The sequence below is a fragment of the Thalassophryne amazonica genome, chromosome 23 (genome assembly GCF_902500255.1).
Source record: "Thalassophryne amazonica chromosome 23, fThaAma1.1, whole genome shotgun sequence".
In the NCBI taxonomy this organism is placed as follows: domain Eukaryota; kingdom Metazoa; phylum Chordata; class Actinopteri; order Batrachoidiformes; family Batrachoididae; genus Thalassophryne; species Thalassophryne amazonica.
In genome coordinates, this window is record NC_047125.1 from 2,540,223 (window position 1) to 2,552,622 (window position 12,400).

At 40.3% G+C, this 12,400-nt stretch overlaps 2 protein-coding genes across 2 annotated transcripts in view; both read left to right on the forward strand.

Moving 5' to 3' along the window:
- LOC117504818 overlaps positions 1-12,400 on the forward strand; it is a 3,434,143-nt gene that overhangs the window by 64,842 nt on the left and 3,356,901 nt on the right. The gene's annotated exons all lie outside the window — the stretch shown is intronic.
- Positions 1-12,400, forward strand: part of LOC117504825 (protein NLRC3-like) — a 577,399-nt gene that overhangs the window by 57,118 nt on the left and 507,881 nt on the right. The window lies entirely within an intron of this gene.

A 12,400-nucleotide genomic window follows, 5' to 3' on the forward strand; every position in this document is an offset into this window, starting at 1 on the left:
ACAGGTCTGTGTGAGCCAGAATTCTTGCTGGTTGGTAGGTGTTCAAATACTTATTTGCAGCAGTAACATACAAATAAATTATTTAAAAAAAATTATACATTGTAATTTCCGGATTTTTTTTTATTTTTTATTTTTAGATTATGTCTCTCACAGTAGACATGTACCTAAGATGAAAATTTCAGACCCCTCCATGATTTCTAAGTGGGAGAACTTGCAAAACTGCAGGGTGTTCAAATACTTATTTTCCTCACTGTATGTATGCTCAAACTATGGAAAATATGAAATTGACTATGTGAGCATCCATGTTTGAGACTATGTGAGCATCCATGTTTGAGACACTCAAAGAAGCCTTTCCATTTCTTGGCTTTTTAATGCCAGCTATACTGGCTATGAAATATGTAAATTTGGCATATCTGTGGTAAACAGTTATTGTGGGAGAAACCTCTGAAATCTGAAAAAAACATTTTGTGGTCGAATTTCATCTGAAGAAAACCTCATGTGGGCAGTAAATCAAACCAAAAAAAATTTGAAGGTATTAACATCCATTTTATGTGCTGTAAATATGGTCTTCTTTATGAAAGTCCTTCCTGGTTAATTTAAGCATTCAATTATGGCTATTTTGTCCACTCGCAAATGTATTTTTAGTGGTCCAGATGAACATTTTGTGCACACACTACATTCCAAATACAAGCAAGTTCAGGTAAGTATAGCCTGCCATTTTTGATAGTAGGAGCAGATAGGAGGCACAGAATGGACTGAAGGGGCACCCAGCGCACAATCTCTTTTGTAGGCCACTTGAAGGACTGAGCTGGTCCATGGAGGTGCATGAAGCACACCAGAACATCATGCTCCTCATCCTATCCCTTACTATGCCTACCCACCATTTCTCATCATACATACAGCATACAAACTTGCCAGTGTCACACTGTTGCAGAGTTAGTTGTGTTCTGGGAGTTGCAGTAATCGCTGGTGCTGGATTGGCAACAGATGATGCTGCAGGTGCTGGCTCTTTGATAATATCAACATCAACACCATCTTCATCCCCTGACACCCATTTCATCAGCAGTTTCCTCCCAATGCATGGAATATAGCAATGATGGCTACGGGTACCAGGCACAGATTTGGCACTGACGAACCTCTCTTGCTTTGAATCCTCATGGGCAGCAACATCTTTACTCACAAAGAAGAACAAGGTTCGATGAGGAGCATGATGTTCTGGTGTGCTTCATGTACCCCCATGGACCAGCTCAGTCCTTCAAGTGGCCTACAAGAGAGGATGTGTGCTGGGTGCCCCTGCAGTCCATTCTGTGCCTCCTATCTGCCCCTACTACCAAAAATGGCAGTTTATGCCACCTGGAGCAAGAGGACAAGGATGCTATTAAGAAACTTGCCTGAATTTGCTTGTATTTGGAATGTAGTGTGTGCACAAAATGTTCATCTGGACCACTAAAAATACAATACATTCGCGACTGCACAAAATAGCCATAATTGAATGCTTAAATTAACCAGGAAGGCGTTTCATAAAGAAGACCATATTTACAGCACATAAAATGGATGTTAATACCTTCAAAAAAATTTTGTTTGATTTACTGCCCACATGAGGTTTACTTCTGATGAAATTTGACTACAAAATATTTATTTCAGATTTAAGAGGTTTCTCCCACAATAACTGTTTACCACAGAAATGCCAAATTTACATATTTCATAGCCAGTATAGCTGGCATTAAAGAGCCAAGAAATGGAAAGGCTTCTTTGAGTGTAATGGTATGCTTCAGTGTCTCAAACATGGATGCTCACAATTGTCAATTTAATATTTTCCATAGTTTGAGCATACATACTCGTAAACGTCACAGTTTAGTGTCAATGTCTGTTGTTTGAGTATAGTCTGAGTCTGGGTGTCCATGACAACTGCCACAGAAAATTTCAGGCCTCTAAGTCCATTATTTGCTGAGATATTCTACCTTGAACATGGCTCCAGAAATGATGGCTGTAATGTTTGCCCAAAAAAACAATGGCAGACCCCATGCACACTAAATTGGCCATATCACAGAAACTACTTGGCCTACAGACCTCAAACTTCAGATCTGTTGTTCTGAATAGTCTGGGAATATTTTATTACAATTTGAAGAAAATATGAGACAAAGTGCATCAGGCCGCTCAAATATTCATTGAATTGACATGGAATGACCCTGATGTCGGTTTTTAATGCAGTGCCGCCTGAGGGATCGAAAGTCACGGGCATTCAATGTTGGTTTTCGGCCTGGCCACTTACATGTGGCCTTGATCCAAAAAAGAGGAACTGCTGGATTGAGAGGCGCCACAACCTCCTTGGGTTGAATGATGAACTCTTCATGTTGAAATGGGAGCAAATTTTAAATAAATGCTCCCTTGATTTGATGCTTTTGATAATTGAGAAGACTAAATCTGAACAAGAGAAACTGAAAATGGATGTGCTGCGGGTGGAAGAAGAAATGAAGAGCAAGGTCAATGTTGATGTGTTTGCTGAGGTTATAGAGAAATCCTCCATCTCCTTGTCATCCTTTGTAAAAGATCTACAGGCATACAAGATAAGGAAGTATGAACGGGACACTAAAGATTATGTGGGTGGATCAGTTTATGAGTGGCATGGCAAAAAGAGGAAGTTTTTTATGAATAAACATCCGCTCCTCCTCAAGACGCACAGGGACACGCCTCTTTCTACGGTGAGTGAGAGAGACTGTTCTGATGAACTGAGTGACGTCGGAGGTCGTGGCGCCTCTCAACCCAGCAGTTCCTCTTTTTTGGATCAAGGCCCCACTCGTCGAGGAGTAAGACGCGGCGGGGCTTGAGGGGGAAGAAGAAGAGAATCCCCGCTGCCCACTCACTGGTCCTTGCGGATGCATCCAAGGAGACTGTGATTAACATCTCTGATGAAAAGTAAATGAGTCCACCCACCACTTTAATCATATCTTAGATCTTGTTCTGACTTATGGTATGGAAATAGAAGACTTAACAGTATTCCCTGAAAACTCCCTTCTGTCTGATCATTTCTTAATAACATTTACATTTACTCTGATGGACTACCCAGCAGTAGGGAATAAGTTTCATTACACTAGAAGTCTTTCAGAAAGCGCTGTAACTAGGTTTAAGGATATGATTCCTTCTTTATGTTCTCTAATGCCATATAACAACACAGTGCAGAGTAGCTACCTAAACTCTGTAAGGGAGATAGAGTATCTCGTCAATAGTTTTACATCCTCATTGAAGACAACTTTGGATGCTGTAGCTCCTCTGAAAAAGAGAGCTTTAAATCAGAAGTGTCTGACTCCGTGGTATAACTCACAAACTCGTAGCTTAAAGCAGATAACCCGTAAGTTGGAGAGGAAATGGCGTCTCACTAATTTAGAAGATCTTCACTTAGCCTGGAAAAAGAGTCTGTTGCTCTATAAAAAAGCCCTCCGTAAAGCTAGGACATCTTTCTACTCATCACTAATTGAAGAAAATAAGAACAACCCCAGGTTTCTTTTCAGCACTGTAGCCAGGCTGACAAAGAGTCAGAGCTCTATTGAGCTGAGTATTCCATTAACTTTAACTAGTAATGACTTCATGACTTTCTTTGCTAACAAAATTTTAACTATTAGAGAAAAAATTACTCATAACCATCCCAAAGACGTATCGTTATCTTTGGCTGCTTTCAGTGATGCCGGTATTTGGTTAGACTCTTTCTCTCCGATTGTTCTGTCTGAGTTATTTTCATTAGTTACTTTATCCAAACCATCAACATGTTTATTAGACCCCATTCCTACCAGGCTGCTCAAGGAAGCCCTACCATTATTTAATGCTTCGATCTTAAATATGATCAATCTATCTTTGTTAGTTGGCTATGTACCACAGGCTTTTAAGGTGGCAGTAATTAAACCATTACTTAAAAAGCCATCACTTGACCCAGCTATCTTAGCTAATTATAGGCCAATCTCCAACCTTCCTTTTCTCTCAAAAATTCTTGAAAGGGTAGTTGTAAAACAGCTAACTGATCATCTGCAGAGGAATGGTCTATTTGAAGAGTTTCAGTCAGGTTTTAGAATTCATCATAGTACAGAAACAGCATTAGTGAAGGTTACAAATGATCTTCTTATGGCCTCGGACAGTGGACTCATCTCTGTGCTTGTTCTGTTAGACCTCAGTGCTGCTTTTGATACTGTTGACCATAAAATTTTATTACAGAGATTAGAGCATGCCATAGGTATTAAAGGCACTGCGCTGCGGTGGTTTGAATCATATTTGTCTAATAGATTACAATTTGTTCATGTAAATGGGGAATCTTCTTCACAGACTAAAGTTAATTATGGAGTTCCACAAGGTTCTGTGCTAGGACCAATTTTATTCACTTTATATATGCTTCCCTTAGGCAGTATTATTAGACGGTATTGCTTAAATTTTCATTGTTACGCAGATGATACCCAGCTTTATCTATCCATGAAGCCAGAGGACACACACCAATTAGCTAAACTGCAGGATTGTCTTACAGACATAAAGACATGGATGCCCTCTAATTTCCTGCTTTTAAACTCAGATAAAACTGAAGTTATTGTACTTGGCCCCACAAATCTTAGAAACATGGTGTCTAACCAGATCCTTACTCTGGATGGCATTACCCTGACCTCTAGTAATACTGTGAGAAATCTTGGAGTCATTTTTGATCAGGATATGTCATTCAAAGCGCATATTAAACAAATATGTAGGACTGCTTTTTTGCATTTACGCAATATCTCTAAAATCAGAAAGGTCTTGTCTCAGAGTGATGCTGAAAAACTAATTCATGCATTTATTTCCTCTAGGCTGGACTATTGTAATTCATTATTATCAGGTTGTCCTAAAAGTTCCCTAAAAAGCCTTCAGTTAATTCAAAATGCTGCAGCTAGAGTACTGACGGGGACTAGAAGGAGAGAGCATATCTCACCCATATTGGCCTCTCTTCATTGGCTTCCTGTTAATTCTAGAATAGAATTTAAAATTCTTCTTCTTACTTATAAGGTTTTGAATAATCAGGTCCCATCTTATCTTAGGGACCTCGTAGTACCATATCACCCCAATAGAGCGCTTCGCTCTCAGACTGCAGGCTTACTTGTAGTTCCTAGGGTTTGTAAGAGTAGAATGGGAGGCAGAGCCTTCAGCTTTCAGGCTCCTCTCCTGTGGAACCAGCTCCCAATTCAGATCAGGGAGACAGACACCCTCTCTACGTTTAAGATTAGGCTTAAAACTTTCCTTTTTGCTAAAGTTTATAGTTAGGGCTGGATCAGGTGACCCTGAACCATCCCTTAGTTATGCTGCTATAGACGTAGACTGCTGGGGGGTTCCCATGATGCACTGTTTCTTTCTCTTTTTGCTCTGTATGCACCACTCTGCATTTAATCATTAGTGATCGATCTCTGCTCCCCTCCACAGCATGTCTTTTTCCTGGTTCTCTCCCTCAGCCCCAACCAGTCCCAGCAGAAGACTGCCCCTCCCTGAGCCTGGTTCTGCTGGAGGTTTCTTCCTGTTAAAAGGGAGTTTTTCCTTCCCACTGTAGCCAAGTGCTTGCTCACAGGGGGTCGTTTTGACCGTTGGGGTTTTACATAATTATTGTATGGCCTTGCCTTACAATATAAAGCGCCTTGGGGCAACTGTTTGTTGTGATTTGGCGCTATATAAAAAAATTGATTGATTGATTGATTGATTCTGTCCTTACAGCTACTGAGACAGCGGTTCTTCAGAAAGGACTCTCCTTTGCCCCTTCTAACCACCTTGACTCTTTTTCTCTTATAGTTGGTTCTTTCAAATTCTACAGACAGCTGCATTTGAAATATTTTTTTTTCCAAATCTAATAATGAGTCTAATAATAAAAGGGATTTGGATTCTAATATAAGTGAGCCTCTAAGAGAAGTTACTTCTTTCAAAAAGAAATCAAGTTTTTTTGCTGTCTTCAAATTTAAATCCTACTATAGTGACTGTTAGCCAGGTAGTTGAGCGGGAATTTGCTAAATTAGGGGCTGTATGTCCATCTAAAATTAAGAATATGACAAAGAGTGAATTGGATGTATTACTGAGGGAAATGGTGATATTGTGTATGTGGAAAAAGTTTTAGATCTTTGAGTTCATCTCATACAAAATGGGAGCAAAACCAAAAGTGTTGCATTTATATTTTTGCTGAGTGTAATATTAATAGTATGATTCATGAATTTATTGTCTCATCTCATAAGAAGGGCTGGATAACAGAAAAAGAGATGGCCTTCCTTTTAAGTGAATACCCTCATTGTCCAGTATTTTATGGTATGCTGTACCCAAAATTCACAAACAATTGGATGACCCTCCATTACGGCCTATTGTATCTGGAATAAGGAGTCTTACTGAGCCCCTTTCACAATTTGTTGACTTCTTTCTGGCAAAGTTTGTCCATAAATTAACTTCGTATCTTGAGGATACCACTGATGTTCTAAATCATCAATAATTGGAATTGTGCAAGTGATGATATCCTTGTGTCTTTGGATGTACAAAGTCTATATATGTGCATACCTCACCATGCAGGCTTAAATCAAATCATATCAGTTTTATTTATATAGCACCAAATCACACAAACAGTTGCCCCAAGGTGCTTTATATTGTAAGGCAAAGTCATACAATAATTACGGAAAAACCCCAACGGTCAAAACGACCCCCTGTGTGCAAGCACTTGGCGACAGTGGGAAGGAAAAACTCCCTTTTAACAGGAAGAAACCTCCAGCAGAACCAGGCTCAGGGAGGGGCAGTCTTCTGCTGGGACTGGTTGGGGCTGAGGGAGAGAATCAAGAAAAAGACATGCTGTGGAAGAGAGCAGAGATCAATCACTAATGATTAAATGCAGAGTTGTGCATACAGAGCAAAAAGAGAAAGAAACACTCAGTGCATCATGGGAACCCCCCAGCAGTCTAAGTCTATAGCAGCATAACTAAGGGATGGTTCAGGGTCACCAGATCCAGCCCTAACTACAAGCTTTAGCAAAAAGGAAAGTTTTAAGCCTAATCTTAAAAGTAGAGAGGGTGTCTGTCTCCCTGATCCGAATTAGATTGCTTAGAAGCCATTTCCTTCTATCTTGCTGAATGTCCTATTGATGTGCTGCCACTTTCAGATTTTTTGATTAAACTGGTTGAGATTGTCTTATCGAATAATTTTTTTAAATACTCAGACAAATATTATCGACAACTACAGGGGACTACTATGGGGAGTGCTTTTGCTCCATCATACGCCTGTTTAGTGATGGGTTTTTGGGAAGAGAAACATATCTTTAGTACTGAAAATAACCCCTTTCACTCAAAAATATCATTATGGCGCAGATACATTGATGATGTCCTCTTAATTTGGAGGGGCACATATGATGAGTTACATCAATTTTTGAATTATATTAATTCCACCACGGATTATTTATCTTTTACTATGAACTACAGTCCCCATTCCATAGAGTTTTTGGATCTCACTATTTATAAGGATGTTAATAATTTTTTGCAATCAACTATTTACCGTAAACCTCTTAGCAGAAACACTTTATTGAGAGCTGATAGTAATCATCCGCCACATTTAGTTCGTAACATACCAGTGGGTCAGTTTTTGCAAGTTAGAATAAATTGTAGTTCTATCACAGACTTCATGTCAAAAGCAGCCCATTTAGCAACTCTGTTTGAACAAAGTGGTTATAGTAGAACTAACATAGGTAAAGCATGGGACAGACCTCTAAATACTGATCGTGCCTCTTTACTTAAGAAAAAATCTAAATCTTCTTCAACATCTAAATTGTTTTTTTTCTACCTGCTATACTCAATTTGCGGGAAGAATAAAAAACATAATTTATAAATATTGGCACATTCTGAAGAGTGATCCCACACTTAAAGACATCTGTGCTGAACCGCCTAAATTCATATTTGGTTGTGCCCGAAATATTCGTGATAGACTTGTCCATTCAGATATGATTATTCCCGTCTGAACTGCCTGGCCCTCCAGCCCACCAAAAGGTTTTTTTACATGTGGTAATTGTGCACATTGTTCAAATTCCACTAATGCTTCATGTTTCTCTCATCCTCGCACTGGTAAGCAATATCCTATTTCTTCATTTATCAATTGTAATACTACTCATGTAGTATATATTTTAAAACGCCCTTGTGGATTGGCATATGTTGGCCAAACAAAACGTCGACTCAAATTACGGATAGCTGAACATAAAACAGCAATCCGTACTCAGAATTTAACCTATGCCATGGCAAGGCACTACAAACAGGCTGCTCATGGCTCTCCAGCAAACTTAAAATTTGGGGGGATTGAGAGAATCATAGCTCCACCCAGAGGTGGTGATATTATTAAAAACTCTTATGCAGAGAAGCATTTTGGATTTGCACTTTAGGCACCTTGGAACCTTTTGGTCTGAATGAAAATCTAAAATCTACTTGCTTTCTCTAATAATTGCTTTTTAGTCTGGTTTTAGCTTTGTGTGTTTTGGGACAGTGTGTTTCTAATCATGAATTGATTACTAATTGAGTGAGTGTTGTGTTTGATGGATGGTCATGCCCCTTTGGAAGCATTAGGACACCTGCTTCTTATTAGTATTTAAGCTGAACCATCTCTGTCTTTGCAGGACTCTGAGGAAGATGTGACTTTCACATCGAAACGTTAGTCCCATTGTACATTTTTTGCTTTCAGCACCTTATTAAATTTTCTAGCACTTATTTCTGTGTTGCACCAGTTATTTTTCTCTTTTATTAAATATCTTGTCTTTGTGGTGTATTCAGTTGAATATAGGTTGAAGAGACGTTTATGTTGAAATTAATCTTATAAATTTGTTGCTACAAAAATGAGTGAATATCCCATTGTAAATGAAATTGTCCCATTGCTTTTCTACAAAATGTGGACATTGTCTCATTTTCTTCTTTTCCTTTCCTGACCACTGACAGTGTCAGTTCAGAACACTTCATTTTATTTTAACAGCATCTTAGTTTCATTTAAACAAACATCTAATGGACATTTTTGTCATCTCTCTCTAATCAGCTGGTTGCAGCAGGTATGTCAGGAAAATGTGCACGTCAGGGGATCTCTGGGATCAGGGTTGGTGACATGGGAAGTTTTGCTATACTCAACAAAAATATAAACGCAACACTTTTGGTTTTGCTCCCATTTTGTATGAGATGAACTCAAAGATCTAAAACTTTTTCCACATACACAATATCACCATTTCCCTCAAATATTGTTCACAAACCAGCGAATCTGTGATAGTGAGCACTTCTCCTTTGCTGAGATAATCCATCCCACCTCACAGGTGTGCCATACCAAGATGCTGATTAGACACCATGATTAGTGCACAGGTGTGCCTTAGACTGCCCACAATAAAAGGCCACTCTGAAAGGTGCAGTTTTGTTTTATTGGGGGGGATACCAGTCAGTATCTGGTGTGACCACCATTTGCCTCATGCAGTGCAACACATCTCCTTCGCATCATCCGTGAAGAGAACACCTCTCCAACGTGCCAAACGCCAGCGAATGTGACGCATTTGCCCACTCAAGTCTGTTACGATGACGAACTGGAGTCAGGTCAAGACCCCGATGAGGACGACGAGCATGCAGATGAGCTTCCCTGAGACGGTTTCTGACAGTTTGTGCAGAATTCTTTGGTTATGCAAAACGATTGTTTCAGCAGCTGTCCGAGTGGCTGGTCTCAGACGATCTTGGAGGTGAACATGCTGGATGTGGAGGTCTGGCTGGTGTGGTTACACGTGGTCTGCGGTTGTGAGGCTGGTTGGATGTACTGGCCAAATTCTCTGAAACGCCTTTGGAGACGGCTTATGGTAGAGAAATGAACATTCAATACACGAGCAACAGCTCTGGTTGACATTCCTGCTGTCAGCATGCCAACTGCACGCTCCCTCAAATCTTGCGACATCTGTGGCATTGTGCTGTGTGATAAAACTGCACTTTCAGAGTGGCCTTTTATTGTGGGCCAGTCTAAGGCACACCTGTGCACTAATATGGTGTCTAATCAGATTTGATATGGCACCCACTGTGAGGTGGGATGGATTATCTCAGCAAAGGAGAAGTGCTCACTATCACAGATTTAGACTGGTTTGTGAACAATATTTGAGGGAAATGGTGATATTGTGTATGTGGAAAAAGTTTTAGATCTTTGAGTTCATCTCATACAAATGGGAGCAAAACCAAAGGTTTGCATTTATATTTTGTTGAGTGTATAAGGATGGACAGAAGGACAGCAACTTCGCTTGACAAGCACAACTTACTGTTGTGAATCAAACTGTCCCATGACTTTGCAACAAAATGGGGACAGTATCTCAATCAATCAATGAATTTTATTTATATAGCGCCAAATCACAACAAACAGTTGCCCCGAGGCGCTTTATATTGTAAGGCAAAGGCCATATAATAATTACAGAAAAAACCCCAACGGTCAAAACGACCCCCTGTGAGCAAGCACTTGGCGACAGTGGGAAGGAAAAACTCCCTTTTAACAGGAAGAAACCTCCAGCAGAACCAGGCTCAGGGAGGGGCAGTCTTCTGCTGGGACTGGTTGGGGCTGAGGGGAGAGAATCAGGAAAAAGACATGCTGTGGAGGGGAGCAGAGATCAATCACTAATGATTAAATGCAGAGTGGTGCATACAGAGCAAAAAGAGAAAGAAACACTCAGTGCATCATGGGAACCCCCCAGCAGTCTAAGTCTATAGCAGCATAACTAAGGGATGGTTCAGGGTAGGGATGGGTATTGATAAGATTTTATCGATATCGATGCCATTATCGATTCTGCTTATCGATCCCATTCCTTATTGATTCGCTTATCAATACCTCGTGAATTTTGTACTAAAAGTAGGCTTTACAGGTTTTCTATGTATTTCATTGAGTATTAATGTAAATAAATATGAAATTGGTCACTGTACCCTTGATCTCTGGACATAAATAAAAATAAACAAAATGGTGTTTCACTTTGAAGTTATTAATTCCGACGGGACTCTATCGTTTTAATTTGACTTGGCAGAGAGCCCGCGCAGCGTTTGAAGCTGTGTGAACAGAACGGAGGACGATTCTCGTTTCTTTCTCGCAGCAAGACAGGAGCCCCAGTAGTAACTTATCGCACAAACGTGACTCACGATTGACATATTCAGCGATGAATGGGTGAAAAACAAAAAAGCTGAAACGCAAAATTACCCCCCCCCCCCCCCCCCCACAACACCACTCGCACGAATATGTTTGAATTGTAGAAGCTCTGAATATGTGACTATTCCAGACGATAAACTGGAGTGAGTGCAGCATCCATTTAGGTGAGAAAAAAAACAACAACTTTCCTTATTCAAATTTATTCCAGTAGTATTCTGCTCTTACTAGGATGCAGGAGTTTTCTAGCTTGGCAGATCGCTCTGGAGGAAATCACTGAAGAAATTAACACATTAAAAACATGGTTTGACCGAAACAAACCGTCACTAAACTTAAATGTGTAAGAGTCACTAGATGTTCACAGGAAACATTTATTTCTGTATGTATGTATTTATTTATTTATGTATGTTCATTGTTAGTTGCTTTATATTTTCTGTTGTTTCTATCAGGTTCTTTTTTCTCTTTCTCGTCTTCTTCTTCTTTGTCTTTCGGCTGTTCCCGTTAGGGGTCGCCACAGCAGATCAATCGTGTCCATCTCACCCTGTCCTCTGTATCTTCCTCTGTCACACCAACCAACCTGCATATCCTCTCTCAGCACATCCATGAACCTCCTCTTTGGTCTCCCTCTTCTCCTCCTGCCTGGTGGCTCCAGCCTCAGCATCCTTCTCCCTATATACCCTGGGTCCTCCTCTGCACATGTCCAAACCATCTCAATCTCGCCTCTCTGACTTGTCTCCAAACCGTCCCACCTGAGCTGTCCCTCTGATATGTTCATTCCTAATCTTGTCCATTCTTGTCACTCCCAAAGAGAATCTCAACATCTTCAGCTCTGCCTCCTGTCTTTTGTTAGTGCCACTGTCTCTAAAACCATATAACATAGCTGGTCTCACTAACTGTTTTGTAAACTTTTCCCCTTCACTCTTGCTGATATCTTCAGTCACAAATTACTCCTGCCACCTTTCTCCACCCACTCCAACCTTGCCTGCACTCTCTTCTTCACCTCTCTACCACACTCTCCATTACTTTGAACAGTTGACCCCAAATATTTAAAACTCATCTACTTTCACCACTTCTGCTCCTTGTAACTGCACTATTCCTCTGGGCTCCCTCTCATTCACACACATGTACTCAGTCTTGCTTCTACTGACTTTCATTCCTCTTCTCTCCAAAGCATATCTCCACTTCTCCAGACTAGACTCAACTTGCTCTCTACTCTCACTACAGATCACAATGTCATCTGCAAACATCATAGTCCTGGGATCCTGTC